This window comes from Microcaecilia unicolor, chromosome 4, assembly GCF_901765095.1.
Source record: "Microcaecilia unicolor chromosome 4, aMicUni1.1, whole genome shotgun sequence".
Classification (NCBI taxonomy): Eukaryota; Metazoa; Chordata; class Amphibia; order Gymnophiona; family Siphonopidae; genus Microcaecilia; species Microcaecilia unicolor.
This window is the reverse complement of record NC_044034.1, coordinates 267,921,793-267,946,207: the sequence shown is the minus strand read 5'-3', so window position 1 is coordinate 267,946,207 and position 24,415 is coordinate 267,921,793. Positions and strand designations below refer to the sequence as shown.

Here is a 24,415-nt window from a genome sequence, read left to right as displayed (position 1 = left end):
AGTTTCAGATGACTGATGGATCCCAGAGCCTCCGCCTTAGACCAAAGACCCCGGGCATTGTGATGGAGGCACCGGGCTCCCCACCCAGACAGACAGGCATACATAATTACCATGATCCACGACAGAGTGGCCAGGGAAGCGGCCTAACATAAGTTGGACGACTGCAACTACCAAGACATGCCAAATCCTACCCATAGAGAAAAAAGGAGGCTACAATCACAGTCCTGTGACAAGGAAGACCAATGGGAAAGAAGGGCATTCTGTAAGGGACGCATGTGAGCCCTCGCCCAGGGAACCACCGCTAGCAAGAGTTACTGCCACAGAGCCCAGAACTTGTCCATAACTCCAGACCCACTGTAGCTTTTTCCTTCCTTTTTTTATCGTTTCAAAATAAATCATTACACAAGTATCCACTTGTTTAAGTAAAATGGAAAGTAACAAATATAGGAAATAATGCAAGAAAAAATAGCAAAAACCTTACTAGAAACATTCCAATCCTCCTTAGACCTCTAAACCTGGGGAGAGTGAAGGAAAGACAAGATCTTTTTACTAAAAATATTTAGAAAACATTCATTAACCCCAAAGGCCTAGTGTGAATCAGCGACAGCTAACCTTAGATCTTCCTTTCTGGAAACTGCTTCATATCAAAAAAAGCCCTCAACTGATTAGGAATAAAAAATATATATATATACCCTCCTGTTTACTAAGCCACGCAGCAATGTGAAAGGGCTGTGTCGTCATTAATGCACTGGCAGCCACTAGCAAAGCATAATAAACAAGGGAGATACTTTGTTCCACCACACTTAACTAAACATTTACACAGATAACAAGAAACTTGCTCCAACATTTTTAGTCTCTTGTCTCATGGTCTCTTGAGTAGACTTTTCTACATGTGGATAAATCCAGATTTTTTTGGCCATGAAACAAAGTCTGTGAATTATGGAAATAGTGTTTCATCACCAAATTCAAATCTTGTTCAAAATCGAATGATACCGCTCACCAAATCTTCTCCCTGTGCAGATGAGCTGTAGAACAGAAGTTTCTGTTCAGTGATTAAGGTCATTTTTTTATGTGAGGAAGGAGAAGCACAGAAAAGGGGGAGGGGGGAGGAACCTGGCACCACCAGGTGTACTACACTTAGGCACCACTACTAGCCTAAACGCCCCCAAGCTCAACCGAACCGGGAGACCCAGAACAGGAGCTAGATTACAGGTGAGAGTATAAATTGCTGGGAGACTGTACACCACCTGCTGGAAGTAGAGGAATACTGGCTGGCTTATCTGACTGTCCTATATATCAGAGTTCAGCTTGTTGCCCTCTATTGCGACCTGCTGGTAGACGGACATAACCTACAATTTACCAACTCATCTGCTGCTGTTTCCTAAAACACCAACATTAAAATCTTAATTAAAAAATATGAGGAATCAAGGATTAAATGTACTTATTTATGTAGAGAACTTAGGAATCCTGCACCACAGGTGCTAGTAGTGAATTTCAAAAGCCCTACCAGTAGCAGTATAATTTAGACTCTATAGCGACATCACTAGCTGGAGAGCAAGGAGCATTGCATTTTTTACCTTTCCAACCATGAACATATTCTAGAAAGTAGGAGTGTCCCTTGTGTCAAATATTCTAATCAGGGGAGGTGATTAGCAAGGAAGGGAACTGCTTAGGAGTATAAAAACCTGTGCAAAATTTAAATCTCTGTCTTTGGCTATTTGCTTCCCGGCTGCTGACCAAATATGTGAAGGGAGAGATATCCAACTTACAAACCCTAGCCAATTAAGTCCAAAAAGTCAAAGGATCTAGAGACATCTGATTGTAAAGAGAAGTCTAGATGCACATGCATATACAGTAAAAGGAGTCACTTAAGCTCTGTGCTGTATTTGGGACAGTGTAAACGTGTAACCTGCTGCATCCACTCTTAGAGCTGAGAAGTAGTTGGGCTCATTGGGTAACTACAGCTGGGCAACCAAGAACTTCAAAGGCTACCCCATAAGATCCTAAAATAAAATCTGGAAGCTGAAGGACCACAGGGACCATTTATAGCAACCAATCTCATGGGAATAACACTCCCATTATGAACCAGATTGTCATCCATTTTAATTCAGAGCCTCAGAAAACATGAGTCTCTCAGCATTGCTAACCTCAAAGACTCTTTTTAATATTACTTGACACTAATTAATACACTGTTCTAAGAAGGGTTATACAGAGAGTATCCATATATTCTCATGAGGAGTAACAGATAAAATGAAATAAAGAGATTTGCAAATAGTGTTTACCTATAGCCTCAGCCAAAATGACTTGCCCAAGATCGCAAGAAGAAGCAGCGAGATTTGAACTGGGCTTCAATGGTTGTAAGCCTGGTGCTCTAAACAGTAGGCTACTCCTCCACTCTATTAGTTTCATAGAGCATCCTCTTTTTTGTGTATGTTGTTTAAAGTTTTAAACAGCTCCTTATTTAACCCTTTTACCCCACTCATGATTTTATGAACTTCTATCATATCCCCTCTCAATTCTCTTTTCTCCAAGCTAACCACTTTAAAGTTTCTTCATAAACGAGGTGTTCTGTTCTCTTTATCATTTTGGTCACCCTTCTCTGAACCTTTTCTAGTTCCACTATACTCTTTTTGGAATGGGCAATAAGAACTGTACACAATATACAAGGTGCAGTTGAATTAGGGACTACTAAAGAAGTATAAAGATGTTCTCGGATTTATTCCATTTCTTCTTGAATAATACATAATATTCTATTTGCTTTTCTGGCAGCTGTGGCACACAAGGGAAGGGAAATGAGACTTGATATACCGCCTTTCTGAGGTTTTTGCAACTACATTCAAAGCGGTTTACATATATTCTGGTACTTATTTTGTACCAGGGGCAATGGAGGGTTAAGTGACTTGCCCAGAGTCACAAGGAGCTGCAGTGGGAATCAAACTCAGTTCCCCAGGATCAAAGTCTACTGCACTAACCACTAGGCTACTCCTCGACTCCAAGGCTGAAAATGTCAATATTCTGTCCACAATGACTCCAATTTCTTTTTTTCCTTGGGTGACTCCTAACAGAACCCAACATTCTTCCATGTTGTTAGGTTTATTCTTCTCTAAGGGTATTGCTCTGCTCTTATCCACATTAAATTTCACCTGTCATTTAGATGACCAGTTTCCTAGTTTTACAACATCCTTCTGCAAATCCTCACAATTCCCCACTGCTTTAACTACTTTGTAAAATTTTGTATCATTCACAAAATTGATCACCTCACTCATCATTCTTATCTCCACATCATTAATGAATAGGTTATACACAAGTCCCGGTACAGACCCATTGAGCACTTTACTACTGAACCTTGTCTTGTGTTTTAACCAGTTGGTAATTCACAATAGGGCATTGTCTCCTATCCCATTACTTTCCTAAGGAGTGTCTCATGAGGAAATTTGCCAAATTCCTTCTGAAAATCCAAATACAGTATGGCCCTTATTTCAAAAGCCCTTTCATATCTAAATAGAGGTATTTGCAAGTGTAGATTAGCTACACATTCAAACAGCAATTACAGAAAGTCACCATTTACAAGTGACATCTACACAATGTTCATATTTCAAATGGGGAATAGATAAAGCATGGTTCAGGTGGTCAAAAATCTAGACATGTATTCCCCATTTTACAATGAGAATACATATCATGGGCAAACATTTTGGGCACCAGCCTTTAAACCTGTCCTGAGGCATGCACAAGGGACAGGTGCTGTTTTGAAGGGACACGTGCAAAGGCTGAGGCCCCCTCACCAAACAACGGTACATTTCCTCATATTCCCCGGCTCTTACTGAGGGTCTCTGGTGGTCTAGTGGGAGCAGGAATGATCCCCCCACTCATTTCTGCTGCACTTTGGCCCAGTTCAAAATGTCATCCATGACCCCTAGTGGTAGCCTCATGCCAATGTTTGTACTCATTCATATCTTCTTCATTACACAACAAGCCAGGCCAAGGACCAGATTGAGAACCCCCACTCTACAGCAACACTCGAACAGTACTGCAGTGAAGATAAAATCTAGAGTAGCATTTCTCAACTGGGGTTCCACAATCACTCCTAAAGGGTTTCATGCAATTTTCAGGTCATGCAGAAAATGTTTCTCCTTGTTCCAATGCGCACAGCTGTCGCCCTCTAGCACCATGTAACTCTCAATACATTTGAACCACCAAGTACTCAAACTTCCGCTTCGGTCTCGTAGTATCACGTTTTGTGACAAAACAACACAAGAGTTAGGTGCATTTAAGCCACTGGTACCCAATTCATTAGCCTGAAAACTACTTTGACACGTTACTATGAAAGACAATATAGCAGAAGACAAACACAAACTAAGAGCTGCACAGTGCCAGAAGGCAACAGCTGTACAACTGTGACTGTAGACATCAAAGTAAGTTGAGGACAAGGTAAGAGAGAGAGAGAGAGAGAGAGAGAACATTAGAAAATATCTTGACCCACAACACAAGTGATCCCATCAGTTAAAAGAAAGATAGGGAAATGGGGATTAGGCTAGTGGATTTTTCCCTTATTCACACTCCAGTTAGACTCTTCTTATCATCCTAATATTGATCAGCTTCATACGCATGAATTCAAAGCCTTGAAAGTTTTTGTGTGTTCAACTACAACCGACTAACCCACAGAAAAAAATTCAAGGCAAAGATTGAAATTGGGTGATATTTGTTACATGGCAGTTAAATAATATAAAGTATGTTGAAGCAACAGAATTAATAGTCATACCACCCATTAAGCTTTTGTTGAGTCTCTATTCCTTCGCTATGTGTCTCCTTACTGTACTACGGCTACAAACAAATGTCAAGTATTGCAGTGCATTCTTCATTAAAAATGCAAAAAATTAAAATCATGATAAAAATGTGGTTTTGTTGTAGAAATATTATTTCAGTACAAATAAAGTCAGTTAATAAATAAAGTAGTAAGGCAGAGGACATCTTAATTAATAAAACCATTTAAAAATACAAGATCTCAAGACTACCAGGGTTTGTGCCTCAGGTGGTTTGTTTCTGGCTTGCCTGAGCTGAATCTAGACATAAAGACAGTTTATAAGTACTATACTGGCTAAAGCAAATATCTTTATTTTGGTTGAAGACCTCATGATATTCGCTATACAAATGCCTGCAATACTAAAAGCATGACAAATTATTAGGTTTTATGGTTTAGGAATAAAATTACAAATCACCTACCTTTCCATCTACTTTATAACAGTTTTCAGAATTGCACATTTTGATACATTTGCCATCAATTCCTTGAAAGACATACAAAACGTCTCTAACAAGGGAGCTCTCAGTTAATTCTTCAGACCCTAAAATGACAATGGTTGAAATTAGATATTTTGAACACATTTTATCATGTTTATTACCATGTTTGGACTTTGTGGAGAGTCAAGTCAGACATTATTATATCCCAGTGATAATTAATCCAAGACAGTATATAAACCACTTGTCTAACAGACTTTCGCATAACCCTACCTATATCAGATTTTCAACATGTGACACATGTAGGCTCTAATTTATCACCTTCTACTAATCACAATAATAGAAATAGAAAGAATTGTTCGAAGACTTTTTACAAAAGGAGTCAATTAGTTAAAATTCCAATATCAAATCAAAAAAAAATCATGTTTATCTACCTATGCCTGTTGGATATATAAATGCTCACTCTGTCATAAATAAAACTGAAATAATTTGAGACTGGATAGAAGAGTCTCAATTTGGCATAACTTATTGTTGAAACTTGGCTTCAAATGATGGATGATTCAGCAACCCTAGACATTTGCCCACCAGGATATAAAATTCTTCATCTACCCAGAACTAAGAAAAGGAGAGGAGGCATGTAAAAATTATACAAAAATTGCAAACTCCCCAACTAGAAATTGCAATACTCTCTATAAAAGATTCTTATCAAAGCCAATTCAAATATTATTAGTATATCAGCCCCCTGGAACATGGGAGCAAGTGGAAGCAGTGTTGAATGAATTCACTGCAACTGCTTCTGTCAATAACGATGACATTTTGTTGACTGAAGATGTCAACCTTCACCTTGACAATCCTAATAGTCCATAACACCAAGCAAAGTCTTCAGTTGAGGCAATTCTCAATCTTCAATGCCAATCTTCTCATGTCAAAGGTCACCAACTGGATATATTAGCAACCAAATTTGGAGACTCATTTAATTTCCCCCTGTTCAATCCACAATGGTTACCTATTCCTTGGTCAGATCATAGCTGCCTCACATTTAGATTACATCGAATGGAAACTACATTTAATCTTAAAACAAGAAAAGATTCTCATATCTTTCAAACCAGAGGCAAAATTGACCCTATAAACTTTTGGCCAAATGAGCAATTTAGTCAACTATTTTCCTCTCCTCCATCCATTGACTTTATTCAACAATGGAATGACACCTATAGCACAGTTCTAGACAAGATAGCACCGATCTAAACCAAATCCAGACCTAATCCAAGGTTATCTCCCTGGTACAATGTAGATCTCTTAGAAATGAAAAGAAAATGTAGATGATATGAAAGAATTTGGTCCAAAACTAAAACTAATGATAATTGGATAAATTGGAAATAGTTCCTAAGAGAACACAAACAAATGATTTCCAAAGTTAAACACTCTAAATTCATAGTCAAAACAACAATTAACCCTAGAAAATTATATGCTTTAGTTAATTCATTGCTGAATAATCAACAGGTATCCTCCATAAATGAATCTATCCCTTCAGCGGAACAATTGGCCTATTATTTTGAACAGAAAATAACTAAAATAAAACAAGAATTGAAATACCCTTCCATTTCATTAGAGCAATTCTTTAATTTACAAAATCAATCACCCTTTTGCTCTCTATGAATAGAATTTGGTCGACATTTCAACCTATCGCATCGGACCAAGTCAATCATTTTCTTCGCAAACACACCAAATCACAATGCTTGCTTGACTCCTGTCCTAATTATCTCTTGAAACAAGCCCTTAAGGTTTTAATTGATCACCTATATTCAAGTCTAATTTTAATGTTATCAGGGTATATTCCCTACTTGCAATGGTAGCATAATCTTACCTCTGATCCTGAAAAATAGTCAAATTAGTATTGTTTCCAACTACACATCAGTGGCCTCAATACCTCTATTAGTCAAAGTTTAGGAGGGGCTAATCACTCATCAGTTAATGGAATATCTTCAGCATCATTCTATTCTACAAAAATATCAATCGGGTTTCAGGTTCTCGTATACTGCTGAAACCGTTCTTACTACATTAGTAGCCTATCTTAGACGAGAATTAAGCTTAGGCAACAAAGTTTTAATTCTTTTGCGGCTAAGAGATGAAGAAGGTCGTGCTGGTTACTGGAGCCAACAGTGGCATTGGTTTGGCTCTGTGTGAGAGACTGCTTACAGAAGATGACCAGATTCATCTGTGTCTGGCCTGCAGAAATATGCAAAGAGCTAAGGCTGCTCGCATCTCACTGTTGTCCTTACACCCTGCTGCTGACATCAAATACCTGCTACAGGTACCGGCAAGTTGACTTCCTGTATTTGAATGCTGGGATAATGCCTAATCCATGCATCAACTTAAATGTATTTCTTTCTGGCCTCTTCTCCAGAAAAGTTATCCATATGTTTACAACAGGAGAGGGACTTCTGACCCAGAAGGACCAAATCACTGATGATGGCCTGCAAGAGGTGTTTGAGACCAATGTTTTTGGACACTTTGTACTGGTAGGGCATCCTAGATATGATATATTTTTATATGGACTTAGCTCTGTCTTCTGCGATGTCGTTTTGGATGGTTAAAAAAAAATATATATATATATAAGAAAGAGTGAGCAACCAAAAGGATGGGTTCCACCTTATCTAGGGTGGAACCAGACTGCTGCCTATTTATCTTTAAAAATGAGAGAGAGCTTTTAAACTAGATAATGGTGGACGACAGGTGTCTTTCAAAGATACAGAAGTTAGGACATCCTAACTGAGAAGTTGGAAAAAAAAAAAAGGTAAAAACAGACCAGGTGTCTGTAAGTAAAGAGCAGACAGAAATATCCCAAATTACCGTTATCAGCTGATAAGCAGATTGTTAATACAAACAAAAAACATACTTCAAAATGTATGTATACAAATGCTAGAAGCCTAAAGAGTGCAATGAAAGAATTAGAATGAAGAAGTAGATATAATTAGCATCTCTGAGACGTGGTAGAAAGAAGATAACCAATTGCTTTTTTTTTTTTGTCTATTAGATTATAAGCTCTTTGAGCAGGGACTGTCTTTCTTCTATGTTTGTGCAGCGCTGCGTACGCCTTGCAGCGCTATAGAAATGCTAAATAGTAGTAGTAGTAAAGTTTTAATTCTCCATTTGGACATGTCTAGTGCATTTGATACAGCAGATCATGACATCCTTTTAAACATACTTCACTATTATGGAATCTGTGGAACTGTCGAAATGGTTGTCTGGATTTTTAAAATCCAGGTCTCACCAAGTTAAGTAACTGCGTACTATCTCGTTGCCATAGGTTTCTTGTAGTGGAGTGCCACAGGATTCTCCTCTGTCACCTATTTTGTTTAACATTATGATGATCCCTTTAGGCCATTTGCTAGAATCAAACGGGTATTCAGCATTCATACATACTGCTGATGTTTCAATTTGTGTCCCATTCATCAAAGAATTACATGAGATTGCAAACAAAATCAAAGCAGGTATTGATTTAATGGAATCTTGGGCTCTTAATTTCAAATTGAAACTTAATACTAATAAAATGAAATTTATAGTAACTAGCCCTTATCACCCAATAACCATCTCAAATTTTAAGATTGATAGTGATACTTATTCTTTGGATTCAACAATGAAAATCTTGGAGCTCTTAATTGATCAGTTTCTTTCTTCTGATTGCCAAATTTCCAAAGTAGTCTAAAATGTCTTTAATTCATTGTGGCGCTTAAAAGATTAAGACCATTCTTTCCAAGAACAGTCTTTTGCACGTTAATTCAGACGTTAGTCACAACTAAATTTGACTACTGCAATTCAATTTATGCAGATATTAAGCTGAGGGGCTCTTTTCAAAGCACTTAGACTTATAAAGTTCCATAGGCTACTATATATATATGTAACTTTGTAAGTCTAAGTGCTTTGAAAATATGCCTCTGAGTCTCCTAAGAAAACTACAAACTGCACAAAACATGGCTGCACACCTTATATATAGATCACAAAGTTACGTTAAAGCATCTCCTCTTCTTAAGGATCTACATTTGTTACCTTTCAATGAAAATTTCATTTGAGCTCTGTGTTCTTGTTCATCAGATTCTTTAAGATTTCTTATAATCTTATACAATAGATCTCATTAAGTTATCACTACGAAATGTCACCTCATCATCTAGAGAATCTCATATATTACATTTTCCCAAATTGTAAAAACTTAACCTACAGAACTATCCATAATGCTAATTTTTATTACCAAAGTATCAAACTCTGGAACTCATTACCCAAGAATATCAGACACTCAATTGATTATACATCGTTTAGAAGGAAAAATTAATTCTTACCTGATAATTTTCTTTCCATTAGTCCCAACAGATCAATCCAGAGAATTGTGGGTTGTGTCCCTCTACCAGCAGGTGGAGATAGAGAGAATCTCCGAGGTTTGCTATATGTAGACATGGGCAGCCAAGTAAATCTCAGTATGAACGATACCAAAGCAGTGGAATAGAAACAATAAAAAAACTCTCCTGACAATCAGACCAAATGCCCAACATACTTCCACCACTCGTAAATTTATTTCTTTTTATTATTAATCAAACGAAGGAACATTCAGAACCACGAAACCCGAAAAAAAAAAAATAACCAACCGAAACAAAACCGCAGACAGTAAATCAAGGGGGGGGGGCCTCTGGATTGATCGGTTAGGACTAATGGAAAGTGAGGATACTTACCTGTAGCAGGTATTCTCCGAGGACAGCAGGCTGATTGTTCTCACATTTGGGTCGACGTCCGCATCGGCCCAGGAATCAGCATTTTACAAGCAAAATATTTAAAAAAGTTCTGGAATCTTCTGGTGCACGTGCACCATGCATGCGTGGACTGATTTCCAGCCCGTCGGGTGAGCACGTCTTCTAAGTTTAATCAAAAAGCAAATAAACAAACAAACAACAACAACTCCAAAGGGGAGGTGGGCGGGTTTGTGAGAACAATCAGCCTGATGTCCTCGGAGAATACCTGCTACAGGTAAGTATCTTCACTTTCTCCGAGGACAAGCAGGCTGCTTGTTCTCACATGTGGGGTATCCCTAGCAACCAGGTTCACTCAAAACAATGAACACTGGTCAATTGGGCCTCGCAACGGCGAAGACATAACTGAGATTGCCCTGAAACAATAAACTAACTGAGAGTGCAGCCTGGAACAGAACAAAAATGGGTCTAGGGGGATGGAGTAGAATTCTAAACCCCGAACAGATTCTGCAGCACTGACTGCCCAAACCGACTGTCGCATCAGGTATCCTGCTGAAGGCAGTAGTGAGATGTGAATGTGTGGACGGATGACCATGTTGCAGCCTTGCAAATCTCTTCAATGCAGGCTGACTAAGTGAGCCACTGACGCAGCCATGGCTCTGACATTATGAGCCATGACATGGCCCTCTCGAGTCAACCCAGCTTGGGCATAAGTGACGGAAATGCAATCTGTTAGCCAACTGGAGATTGTGCATTTTCCGATGGCGACTCCCCTCCTGTTCGGGTCGAAAGAAACAAACAACTGGGCGGACTGCCTGAAGGGTTTTGTCCGCTCCATGTAAAAGGCCAATGCTCTCTTGCAGTCCAAGGTATGCACACTGTTTTCGCTAGGGCGGGTATGAGGACGGGAAAAGAATGTTGGCAAGACAATTGACTGGTTCAGATGGAACTCCGACACCACCTTCAGAAGGAACTTAGGGTGGGTGCGGAGGACTACTCTGTTGTGATTAAACTTGATATAAGGTGCATGCGCTACCAAGGCCTGAAGCTCACTGACCATATGAGCTGAAGTAACAGACACCAAGAAAACGACCTTCCAGGTCAAGTACTTCAGATGGCACGAATTCAGTAGCTCAAAAGGAGCTTTCAACAGCTGGGTGAGAACGACGTTGAAATCCCATGACACCGGTGGGGGTTTGACCAGGGGCTTTGACAAAAGCAAACCTCTCATGAAGCGAATAACTAAAGGCTGTCCAGAGATAGGCTTACCCTCTACATGGTGATGATAAGCACTAATCACACTAAGGTGAACCCTTACGCAGTTGGTCTTAAGACCAGACTATGACAAGTGTAGAAGGTATTCAAGCAGGGTCTGTGTAAGACAAGGAGATGATCTAGGGCCTTGCTGTCACACCAGACGGCAAACCTTCTCCATTTGAAATAGTAACACCTCTTCGTGGAATCTTTCCTGGAAGCAAGCAAGACTCAAGAGACACCCTCTGAAAGACCCAAGGAGGCAAATTCTAAGCTCTCAACAACCAGGCTGTGAGGGCCAGAGACTGGAGGCTGGTATGCAGAAGCGACCCATCGTTCTGGATAATGAGGGATGGAAAACACTCCAATCTCCACGGTTCCTCAGAGGACAACTGTAGAAAAAGAGGGAACCAAATCTGACGTGGCCAGAAGGCAGCAATCAGAATCATGGTTCCGCAGTCTTGCTTGAGTTTCAACAAAGTCTTCCCTACTAGAGGTATGGGAGAATACGCATACAAGCCTGTCCCCCAATGCAGGAGAAAGGCATCTGATGCTAGTCTGTCATGGGCCTGAAGCCTGAAACAGAACTGAGGGATCTTGTGATTGATCCGAGTGACTAAAAGATCCACCGAGGGGGTGTCCCACGCTCAGAAGATCTTGTGTATGATGCTCGAGTTGAACAACCACTCGTGAGGCTGCATTATCCTGCTCAACCTGTCGGCCAGACTGTTGTTTATGCCTGTCAGATAAGTGGCTTGGAGAAACATGCCGTGACGGAGTGCCCAAAGCCACATCTGAACAGCTTCCTGACGCAGAGGGCGAGACCTGGTGCCCCCCTGCTTGTTGGTGTAATACATGGCAACCTGATTGTCTGAATCAAAATGATTTGGTTGGACAGCCGATCTCTGAAAGACTTTATAACGTTCCAGATCGCTCGCAATTCCAGGAGGTTGATCTGAAGACCTTTTTCCTAAAAGGACCAAGCTCCTTGAGTGTGAAGGCCATCTACATGAGCCCCCCATCCCAGGCGGAATGCATCCGTCGTCAGAACTTTTTGTGACTGAGGAATTCGGAATGGGCATCCCAAAGTCAAATTGGATTGAATCGCCCACCACTGAAGGGAATTCCAAAAGACGGTGGACAGTTGGATCACATCCTCTAAATCCCCCGCAGCGTGACACCACTGAGAAGCTAGGGTCCATTGAGCTGGTCTCATGTGTAGACGTGCCATGGGAGTTACATGAACTGTGGAGGCCATGTGCCCCAGGACTCTCAACATCTGCCGAGCTGTGATCTGTTGAGATGCTCGCACTATGGACACGAGGTTGTCTGCCCTTGCCTCGGGAAGATAAGCACGAGCTGTCTTTGTGTTCAACAGAGCTCCAATGAATTCCAATTTTTGAACTGGGGTGAGATGGGACTTGGAGTAACTGCTTACGAACCCCAGTAGTTCTTTTTTTTTTTAATCATTTATAATTTTTTTCATTTTACAAGGATCACTTGCAAAACAGTAAAACAGAGATGATTGTACATTTAAAACAATATTAGAAGAAAACAAATCTCAACAAGATAAATGGATTTTATACAATCTTTCTCTTTCTTAGACCACAAAATAAATAGGGAGAGTGAAACAAGACAAGGAGATCAATTTAAACAACAGCAAACAAAGAAAACGTGGTATTAACCCGATTATCCCCAGTTATTATTTATCTAAATCATTATTCCACATTGATCATCTGGTTGTTTTCTTCAAGACCATAACGGTGCATAGTCCATCAATTTCATTGGAAACATACTTATTGTCCAATATTAGTGAAAGTAATAAACCCGATTTCATTTTTTTTCCCTTTTAAAACCAGAAATTGTTTAACAATACAAACCCTTGAATCTCCAATCCAATTCCTGCTGATTAAAGTAATCCCAGTTTCACAGGCTTCACTCCTTTTGAATTAATATATTAAGAGGAATCATTTCAGAGGAAAAAAAACATTAGGAGTCATACCCGGAACTCTGGGAAAACAACAATCTCGATATTAATCATCTGTAACAATATTAATTTTGTTCAAATTTTTCTGGTCTTTTATCATTTTCAAATCTTAACCGTTTCCTACTTCAGTAGAACTTCATTTGCTGTATATTCTCAAAGGATTCGATTAGATTATCCATGTGGCTCATTAACAAGACTATCTGAAACAAAGTCATTCTCTACCACCGTCAGGTCCTGGAGCACCCTCCAGATGACATTCAATGCAACCTCCACGGGAGCCAAAAACTCCAAGCTGATAACTCTTAAGGGTTTAGGAGTAGCACCGCCGACATGGGTTCAGCTGTAAATGACTTCCGTTTCAGCATACACTCCTGACTCACTCCTCCACTCCTTTGGGCATGGTGGTTAAATGATTTTTGAGCGATGAAGTTGTTTCCAGGTCCAAGAGCATCGACGCTCCTTCGTCGGCGCTAATCAAAGGACTCATCAACCCAGTCATCTATGGGCAGCTCGTCACACAGCGGTCCCACACTTGCTGCACAGGGGACAAAACGCTGGTCATCGGTGGCTGACCCCCCATTGTCCCCTTCCTCTGTTAAGACAACTGCGATGCAGAGAGGAAATTTCAAGTGAACAAAAACTGAACTTCAGAGGACAGCTGGGCCGTTGAGTGTACAAGCTTCAGGTCACCATCTTTCCCCTCTCCCTAATTTGGGACACTCTTTGTCTGGTTTCTCCTCAGAGGCCTGTCTGATATGGGTAACCCTTCAGCATAGCCCTCTGAGTCATTGAAACACGGAAGCCCCTCCACCACTTACAAGGTGGTGTCCCTTCGGAGGGGACCCCAGTAGTTCTAGCACCTGAATAGTCATTCGCATGAACTGTAGAGCACCTGCTTCCGAGGTGCTCTTCACCAGCCAATCGTCGAGATACGGGAACACATGCACTCACAGTCTGCATAGCGATGCTGCGACTACCGCCAAGCACTTTGTGGACACTCTTGGCGCAGACGCCAGACCAAAAGGCAGTACACGGTACTGAAAGTGCTGTGTTCCTCCTGTGAGCTGGAAGTATCGAGATGTGTGTGTAAGCATCCTTTAAGTCCAGAAAGCATAGCCAATCATTCTCTTGAATCATGGGAAGAAGGGTTCCCAGGTAAACCATCCTGAACTTTTCTCAAACTAGAAATTTGTTGAGGGCCCTTGGGTCTAGGATGGGAAACATCCCCCCTGTTTTCTTTTGCACAAGGAAGTACCTGGAATAGAATCTCAGCCCTTCTTCCCCTGATGGAATGGGTTCGACCACACTAGCCTTTAAAAGGGCAGAGAGTTCATCTGCAAGTACCTGCTTGTGCTGGGAGCTGTAAGAATGAGGTCCCTGTGGGCAATTTGGAGGTTTGGATTCCAGATTGAGAGTGTATCCTAACCGGACTATTTGAAGAACCCACCGGTCGGAGGTTATAAGAGGCCACCTTTGGTGAAAAAATATCAACCTCCCTCCAACTGGCAAGTCGTCCGGTACAGACACTTTTATTGAGGCTATGCTTAACTGGAGCCAGTCAAAAGCCCGTCCTTTGCTTTTGCTGGGAAGCAGTATGGGCCTTAGACGCACGCTGTTGACGAGAACGAGAACGAGTACGCTGTGGTTGAGCCTGGGCAGGCTGCCGAAAAGCAGGAGTGTACCTACGAACAGAATAGGAATAGGGAACACTCCTCTTCCCCCAAAAAATACCTCCTAGATAAGGAGCCAGTAGCAGAAGGCACCCGGTGGGAGAGAGAATCCACAGCATCATTATGCTTCTTGATCTGATCAACAAGATCCTCTACTTTTTCACCAAAAAGGTTGTCCCTCCGGCAAGGAACATCCGCCATCCGCTGTGAACAGAATGATCCAGGTCAGAGACACGCAGCCATGAGAGTCTGCACATCAATATACCCTGAGCAGCAATTCTGGATTCTACAGGCCAGGAACTTTCGACACGCCTTCTGCTGCCTGTCCACTTGGCGAAAAGGCTCGGCCAGCTCCATAGGGAGTGCATCAACCCAAACTGGACAGTTGACGTATCAAGTCCCGCAAGTGTACGCTTGTGAAGAGCTGGTATGACTGGATCTTGGCAGCAAGCATAGCGGCCTGATATGTCTTCCTCCCAAAAGAATAAAGAGTCCTAGCTTATCTGCCTGGGGGCGCTGAAGAATAGTCTCTAGTAATCCTGGCTCTCTTGAGGACGGAGTCCACCACCATGGAATTGTGGGGTAACTGAGACCTCATCAACCCAGGTTCAACGTGGATACAATACTGGGATTCAGCTTTTTTCGGGACCACGGGGAGAGACAGAGGGACTGACCAGTTTCGCATAAGGACTTCCTTCAGTACCTTATGCAGAGGAACTGTCACAGCTACTTTAGGTGGAGAACAATAATCCAAGACCTCGAGCATCTCAGTCCTGGGCTCATCCTCAACCTCCCAAAGGACGCATCAGAAGAAAAGCACCTGGGATCCTCACCTGACTCCCATGAACGCTCCTGCTCAGTGTCGGATAAAACCTGAGTTAAGGTACTTTGACACTGGACCTGCCTTGATGCCGAGGAACGATGTCCTCTATGGCGATGTTGAAAGGTTGATGCCCTGTCCGACTGGGTGGCAGCCAAAGTCGATGCTGCAGGCGGCATCGCAGTCGGGGACCTCACCACAGGTAAAGGGCCAGACACCGCTGCAGCAGATGGTACAGAAGGTGCAAGCACCCCCGACAACGAAGCTGACTGACGTAGCAGTCCCTCCAGACGTTCTGGAAACAAAGCCCGGACGCGCTCGTCGAGAGCCGCCATCGGAGAAGACTGCGGGGTCGGTGGGATAAGCAGTGTCAGAACCCGTGGAGGCTCGGGAACAGGCATCGGGCTGCTGGGAGACCGAAACATTGGCACCTCCTGTATCGATGGGGAGCGATCCTCTCGGCGCCCACGCTTCTCAGGTGCCAACTCTCTCGACGTCCCAGAGCTCCTGGTACCATGTGTCGAAGGAAAATGATGACGGTGCATCTTAGCTTTCGCTCGACGCTCGTCATCAAGACTCCTCGGTACCGAGGAGGACGTGGAATCCTCATGCCTCTTCGGGACCAGGTCAGACAAAGGCCGGTCCCGGGGGGCCTGCATAACAGGAGACCTCGAAGCAGGTGGAGATCCACTCGACACCTCACTGCTCCCAGCACAAGTTGGTCTCATAGCAGCTATTACCTCTCTCCCCGACGTCGATGCTCCCTTCAATGTCAACGCCGACGACGCCAACCTCGGTACCGATGTCAAATTCGATGTGGAAGGACCGGACTGAGCCCCAAAAAGTTTTTCTCACTGGGCCTCTCGAGACGCTTGGGTCCGTTTCTTCATACGAAGGCACAGACTACAAGCAACTGGGCTATGGTCGGGTCCAAGGCACTGGATACACCAAGCGTAGGTATTGGTACCTGAGATCGTACGGTTGCACCGAGTACAACGCTTGAAGCCGCTGGGTGTCTTCAATGACATGGAAGGAAAAACGGCTTCGGCAAAATCAAAAGACGCGATTGTGCCTAAAAAAAGAAAAAGCCACAAAGAGAAAAAGGGAGAACCCGACCACGCACCCATAAGGCCAACCGTGACGAAAAAGAAAGAAAACTTAAAATAGGTGAAAAAAACTAAGGGAAACTAAGGGAACCTTATTTTTTTTTAATCTTATAAGAAAAAAATAAGAAAAGAAAAAGAAGCGAATGAACTCGCAAAGAGTGAAGACTCTTCCTGGGCCTGAAGAGGAGCAGAAACGAACGCGGCCACACCTCAACGCGAAATAAGAAAAAATGAAGGGGCATGCTCACGCGGCGGACGGGAAATTAGTCTGCGCATGAACGGTGCATGCTTCACGCGCGCCAGAACTCTGGCAAAACTTTTAATTTTTTTTTTTTGCTTGCAAAATGCCGATTCCTGGGCCGACGCAGACATCGACCCACATGTGAGAACAAGCAGCCTGCTTGTCCTCGGAGAATGTCATAATCTCTATATATATAAAATGCACCTCCAACGTTCTAATGAACCCTAAGCCGGAAACTTGAGGTGGCATAGATATCCGGTTTAGTGTCTGCCCCGCCCTCGCGTCACAACGTGATGACGTCGAGGGCGGAGCATTGACACTGAACGAATGGCATTGCCTCGCCAACCCAAGAGCAGCCGAGGTTCGTGCAAGAAATGCGGGCACAGCATCGCCAAGGACTCGCTGCGACTGCCCATCATGGTGCAGGTAGGCGTGTGCGCTGCAGCACATGGGGGCGGGGAGCAGGGCTCGCATACCGGCGAACGCGCTGATCGCTCAAAACCTTGCTAGCGCCAGTTTCATTGCTTTCTGAAATGGGCCTTTTTTACTAGTAAATAAATAAAAGTGGGAAGTACTATCAACTACTATCTCTATTTCCAGCCTTTCAGGTATAAGACTTTGCAGAGGCCTCATCCAACAAATATTTATTTATTTATTTGTTACATTTGTATCCCACATTTTCCCACCTATTTGTAGGCTCGATGAGGCTTACATAGTACCGGAGAGGCCTTTGCAGGCTCTGGTGTGAACAAATACAGGGTGATGTTGTGGTAAGATCAAGTTCATGTGGCACAGCCACATTAGGGAATCGAAGAACAGAAGAGTTGTGTTATGTCCATTACGTGCTTTAGTTTGGTTGTGTTGCAAAGATTAGGCATTTAAGTTGGATTGGTAGGGTATGCCTTTTTTTAAACAGGTTGGTTTTTAGTGATTTCTGGAAGTTTAGGTGGTTGTACGTTGTTTTGAAGGCTTTTGGTAATGCGTTCCACAGTTGTGTGCTTATGTAGGAAAAACTAGATGCGTAGGTTGTTTTGTATTTAAGTCCTTTGCAGCTTGGGTAGTGCACATTTAGATAAGATCGTGTTGATTCGCATGTATTTCTAATTGGTAAGTCGATCAAGTCTTTCATGTAACTCGGGGCTTCTCTGTAGATGATTTTGTGAACCAGGGTGCAGATTTTGAAGGCGATGTATTCTTTGATTGGGAGCCAGTGTAGTTTTTCGCGGAGGGGTTCTGCGCTTTCAAATCGCGTTTTACCAAATATAAGCCTAGCTGCCGTGTTTTGAGCGATCTGAAGTTTCTTTAAGATTTGCTCTTTACATCCCGCATAAATTCCATTGCAGTAATCTAAGTGGCTTAGTATCATTGATTGTATCAGGTTGCGAAATGTTTCCCTCGGGAAGAATTGCTTCACGCGTTTGAGTTCCACATTGAGTGGAACATTTTCTTTGTTGTGGATGCCACTTGGCTCTCTAGTGTTAAGTTACAGTCCACTGTAACGCCGAGGATTTTCAAGCTGTCTGAGATAGGAAGGGTGTGATCTGGGGTGTTGTTACTTCTGGGGATGTCCGTGCTGTGTTGGGATGAGAGGATGAGACAATGAGTTTTTTCTTTTTTGAGATTTAGTTGAAATGCATTTGCCCATTAGGTAGCTGGGACAGGTATCTACTTTACAGTGAGTGTTGGAAAACCTATTACTCACCTGGGTAACTGTTTTGACGGTAAGGAGGGCGAAGTTTAACCAGGTCCGATCTGCCGGGTATTCTCTAATGGTTGGGTCCAATTAATTAAGGAAGTTTTCAAAGTCGGTGTTGTTCTGAGGTAGCGTGTTGCATAGGTTTACAATTTTTTCATTGAAGTACTTTGCAAGTTTATCTGCAGATGGGATGTCTGTATTCGTGGTAGTGACCAAGTTGGTGTCTAGGAGTTTGTTCACGAGTTGGTATAATTTCTTCATGTCTTTGTAATCTGTCCTTATTTTGGTTTTATAGTATGATCTTTTGGACTGTCTTATTGCGTATTTGTATTTTCTTTGTATTTGTTTCCATGTGTTCAGGGTATGTTCATCTTTTGTTTTATTCCAATGCTTGTTCGAGTTTCCTGGTTTGTGTTTTTAACTTTTTCAGTTCATCATTGAACCATGGTGTCGAGTTATGCTTGCGTAGGGTTCTTGTTCGTAAGGGCGCAATTTCATCTAGTATGCTTTTGCATCTTTTATCCCATTCTATGAGGTAGTATATGTTTGTGTTGCCCATTTGTTATTGTATATTAGTTGCCAGAATGATTTCATGTCTACTTGACCTCTTGTGCTGTAGGATGTGTGTTCTAGTATTCGTTGTATACTCTTCTTCCACCAATGTAGGGATAAGTTTAGTTTGTAGTGGTCGGTCCAGGGTGTCTCTGTCCATTTCGTATTTGTTATTGTTAGGTTCTGGTCTGTTGAAAGTTTGTGTGAGATGAGATCATGTGTGCCCTTTGACGTGGGTTGCTTGCATTTGTGGCCATTTGAGATCACATAAACGGAGAAATTCCTTACTTTCTTGTGTGTTGATTGAGTTTGGGTCTTCTAATTGAAGGTTGATGTTTCCTAGTACTAATGTATTGGAGTTGGTTACACAAGTGTTTGAGATGAAGTCCATGAAGTTGGTTTGGCCTTCGTTCCAATTACCTGGAGATATGTAAAACAAGACACAATTCAAATGATCGCGTAGGGTTTTGTTGTGGATTCTGATTGAGGCAATTCAAGTTGAGGTGTTATGGACTCAGCAGTGGTTTGGTGATAAAGTGGGATCGATAGATTAGTGCTATGCCTCCGCCTCTCTTTTCTTTTCTGGTCCAGTGTGTGATTTTGTATCCTGGAGGACACAGGTCTAGAATTATAGGGTCCTTTTGGTCATGGATCCAAGTTTCAGTGAGGAAGAGTAGGTCGAGGTTTTCTGACATGATCCAGTCTGTTAGTATTGCTGTTTTATTTACAGCGGATCTGGCGTTGACATAGCCCACTTGGATTGTTTGGAATGGGTCTTCTGTGTTTGGTGTTAAGTGGACTTTTGTTAGTTGTCGTTTCTTTGTTGAGGTGAGTTTGTTTGGGCCCTTCTTTCCCTTCTGTTGTGGTTGTTTGCATGTAAGTGTTCTTCCTTTGTTTAGGTTGTCAGTTTGCTGAGGTGTGATGTATTTGATCAATCCATGATGATTGTGTAGTATGGGTATGATGTTTTCTGCAAGTGGGGTGGTTACTGTTAAGTGGATCAGTGTTAAGGAGTAGATTATTAGTAGTTTGAGGGTATTTAACACTAAAGGAGCAATAAAATAGCCGTTTTCTCAGCTTCCCATAGTTCTGAATTCCCATGGAACAGTGCAGATGATAACAAGAAATGCTGTGTAGCCAGAGGCAGACATATGGATAAAGTACACTGATAATGTTAATTAGTTTTGGTCCCATGCTGAAATTATGGAAATGGAAGATAAGTAATGCCCATTTAGAAAGCAATAGCCTGTCAAAGGTAAGAGATGCCATATTACTGCACAAGATTCCTCTATTTTCTTAATCAACTATTATCTATACGGCAATTAAGAGTAGTTAGCAATACTGCCGATTCCTCAAGAAGTAGTACTACATCGAAGTGAACCATTATCAAAACTTGGAAACTACAGAAAAATTTTAACCCTTGTGGTTTCATAAATTTTTACAAAAGCAGACAACAGAATAATTTCCAATATATACAGGAATATTTAAAACATAATTTAATGTAAAGAGCTCTGTATTTTATCAGATTTCCAACTGATTTAGCTCAAAGTACACTACACCACCAAGAAGAAAGGCATACAGTAAAACTTGTGTACTGAATAAAGGGGATCAAATATTCTGCCTCTACTGCAAATATCCTCTTAAAAGATCCATACTATTGTATCTGCAAAAATTAGTCTACACACGAAAATAGGGAAACCAAAAAATAAAAAAATCACCACAATTAAGTCCTAAGCAAAAGTCCAATAATAAACAGAAAGCTATAGGATACAAAGAGGCATATTTTCAAAGCACTTTGGGAGGCTAAGTTCCATAGGTTTCTATGGAACTTTGGGAGACTAAGTGCTTTGAAAATGAGCCTGAAAGGATCTTAATTTTCAATACATTATCAACTAAATGGAGCAATAAAAAGCATGAAAACTGATTTAATGAGCCATTCACGGTTTCAATGTACCAGTCATGTGTACTTACAAGTGCAAGGCTTAATCTCTGGAGCCTGCTCCATTTGTTTGGAATTACTGTATGTTGAGAATTAATCCTTTGTGTCCTATAGCTATCTATTTATTATTCAAAAATTAGACCGAACACAAAATTGTGTCCTTACTGAAAACGTGCCTTTATGGGAACACTATCACTCCCAAATAAGAAGGAAATTTCATACTCTCAGAATATGTTCAAAAATTTGGTGGTACATTTTACCTGCAGACGTTACATCATTTCTCAGAGTAAAAGCATATATGTAACTTTGTTTTGTAAATTGCCCAAAGAGAAAAAAAAAAGTATCCACAAACATCTGTACCTCCTTTTTCTGTGGGTACTTCCACAGCTAACACATTTACTTTTAACATAGAACAAACACTGCTTTAGTCGCTACCCCAACAAATTCCCCACCACCACCATGGATGCCTCTTAACGCACCCATACACTTTTAGCTACATGTTTTCAGATAGCAGATTGTGGAGGTAAAATGCTTTCTACCTGCAGAAACTGCTTTGGAATTTATAGTTCTAAATGCAAACTAAAATATTTCATTGCATGTAAATATGCATTACACAAATTGAGCTGCTTAAAGTGAAGTGACACTCAAAATATCTTCCTTAACACCTAAAATGCTAAATATAACACAATGAGATTCCAACTACAGCTACGAACAGTGGGCAAGCCCTATCCTATAGTAATCAAAATTAGGCAAGTTCTATTATATCATTATTAGCAACATAAAATAGATGTTTTCTTAGAAACAGGCTTAGCATCAAGACATCTTTTCCTCACCACTAGTATCCCCGTCTCGTCTTGTCCGTGACGCATTACGTGAGTATGTGTTCAGAAAAACTTTTGAGGTAGATGTTTGTAAGGCAGTCTGGCCAGTATTCAAAGTCCATGCAAGCCGTGACCCCAACTGCTGCCGAAGAGTGTCTCCCATTGCAGGGTTTTGACAAGATTGTCTAAAACAAGAGGAAAATAAATACCTTTATAGTGATTAAAAGAAAGCAATCCATTTAACTATACCATATCATTTGAAAGGCCACAGGGTCCTTACTCAAATCAAGAAAATGCACCCAGAAAAATAAAGACTGCTTTACAGAAAGTTAATATACATGCCTGCAGCCCACGTAGACCCCCCGAAATACAGTATAGACAGAACAGTATGGAGTAATTTTTATAACTATGCCACAGGCTGGAAATATTTTATAGCCACCTACTTACTTATTTTTATAAAATACTAGCAAATGTGGCAGACAATGTGACTTGAATGTGGGCATTATCACTTACATCTGCTCGACAGCTGGTGCAAATGAAGGTATGTATTTTAAGCATGTATGTGCATAAATGAAGGTATTTCATTATCTATATGTGGATGTGCTCCGCTCATGCTCTCCACCTATGCACACCCACCAGCACAATATGCACCATGTTGTGGTACATACTTTTAGACCACTCAATATTTTACAAGAGATCACTCACATACATACAGTGGTGGAAATAAGTATTTGATCCCTTGCTGATTTTGTAAGTTTGCCCACTGACAAAGACATGAGCAGCCCATAATTGAAGGGTAGGTTATTGGTAACAGTGAGAGATAGCACATCACAAATTAAATCCGGAAAATCACATTGTGGAAAGTATATGAATTTATTTGCATTCTGCAGAGGGAAATAAGTATTTGATCCCCCACCAACCAGTAAGAGATCTGGCCCCTACAGACCAGGTAGATGCTCCAAATCAACTCGTTACCTGCATGACAGACAGCTGTCGGCAATGGTCACCTGTATGAAAGACACCTGTCCACAGACTCAGTGAATCAGTCAGACTCTAACCTCTACAAAATGGCCAAGAGCAAGGAGCTGTCTAAGGATGTCAGGGACAAGATCATACACCTGCACAAGGCTGGAATGGGCTACAAAACCATCAGTAAGACGCTGGGCGAGAAGGAGACAACTGTTGGTGCCATAGTAAGAAAATGGAAGAAGTACAAAATGACTGTCAATCGACAAAGATCTGGGGCTCCACGCAAAATCTCACCTCGTGGGGTATCCTTGATCATGAGGAAGGTTAGGAATCAGCCTACAACTACAAGGGGGGAACTTGTCAATGATCTCAAGGCAGCTGGGACCACTGTCACCACGAAAACCATTGGTAACACATTACGACATAACGGATTGCAATCCTGCAGTGCCCGCAAGGTCCCCCTGCTCCGGAAGGCACATGTGACGGCCCGTCTGAAGTTTGCCAGTGAACACCTGGATGATGCCGAGAGTGATTGGGAGAAGGTGCTGTGGTCAGATGAGACAAAAATTGAGCTCTTTGGCATGAACTCAACTCGCCGTGTTTGGAGGAAGAGAAATGCTGCCTATGACCCAAAGAACACCGTCCCCACTGTCAAGCATGGAGGTGGAAATGTTATGTTTTGGGGGTGTTTCTCTGCTAAGGGCACAGGACTACTTCACCGCATCAATGGGAGAATGGATGGGGCCATGTACCGTACAATTCTGAGTGACAACCTCCTTCCCTCCGCCAGGGCCTTAAAAATGGGTCGTGGCTGGGTCTTCCAGCACGACAATGACCCAAAACATACAGCCAAGGCAACAAAGGAGTGGCTCAGGAAGAAGCACATTAGGGTCATGGAGTGGCCTAGCCAGTCACCAGACCTTAATCCCATTGAAAACTTATGGAGGGAGCTGAAGCTGCGAGTTGCCAAGCGACAGCCCAGAACTCTTAATGATTTAGAGATGATCTGCAAAGAGGAGTGGACCAAAATTCCTCCTGACATGTGTGCAAACCTCATCATCAACTACAGAAGACGTCTGACCGCTGTGCTTGCCAACAAGGGTTTTGCCACCAAGTATTAGGTCTTGTTTGCCAGAGGGATTAAATACTTATTTCCCTCTGCAGAATGCAAATAAATTCATATACTTTCCACAATGTGATTTTCCGGATTTAATTTGTGATGTGCTATCTCTCACTGTTACCAATAACCTACCCTTCAATTATGGGCTGCTCATGTCTTTGTCAGTGGGCAAACTTACAAAATCAGCAAGGGATCAAATACTTATTTCCACCACTGTATATGGCCACAAACCTGAGGGAATGACTTATTGCTTATATTCTGCCTAACACCAA

General features: G+C 41.8%; 1 protein-coding gene and 1 pseudogene across 1 annotated transcript in view; one reads left to right on the top strand and one right to left on the bottom strand.

The window, feature by feature from the left end:
• Positions 1-24,415, bottom strand: part of TUBGCP3 (tubulin gamma complex associated protein 3) — a gene marked incomplete in the record, with an annotated part of 536,537 nt that overhangs the window by 238,994 nt on the left and 273,128 nt on the right.
• On the top strand, positions 7,358-7,826 carry LOC115468172 (annotated as a pseudogene).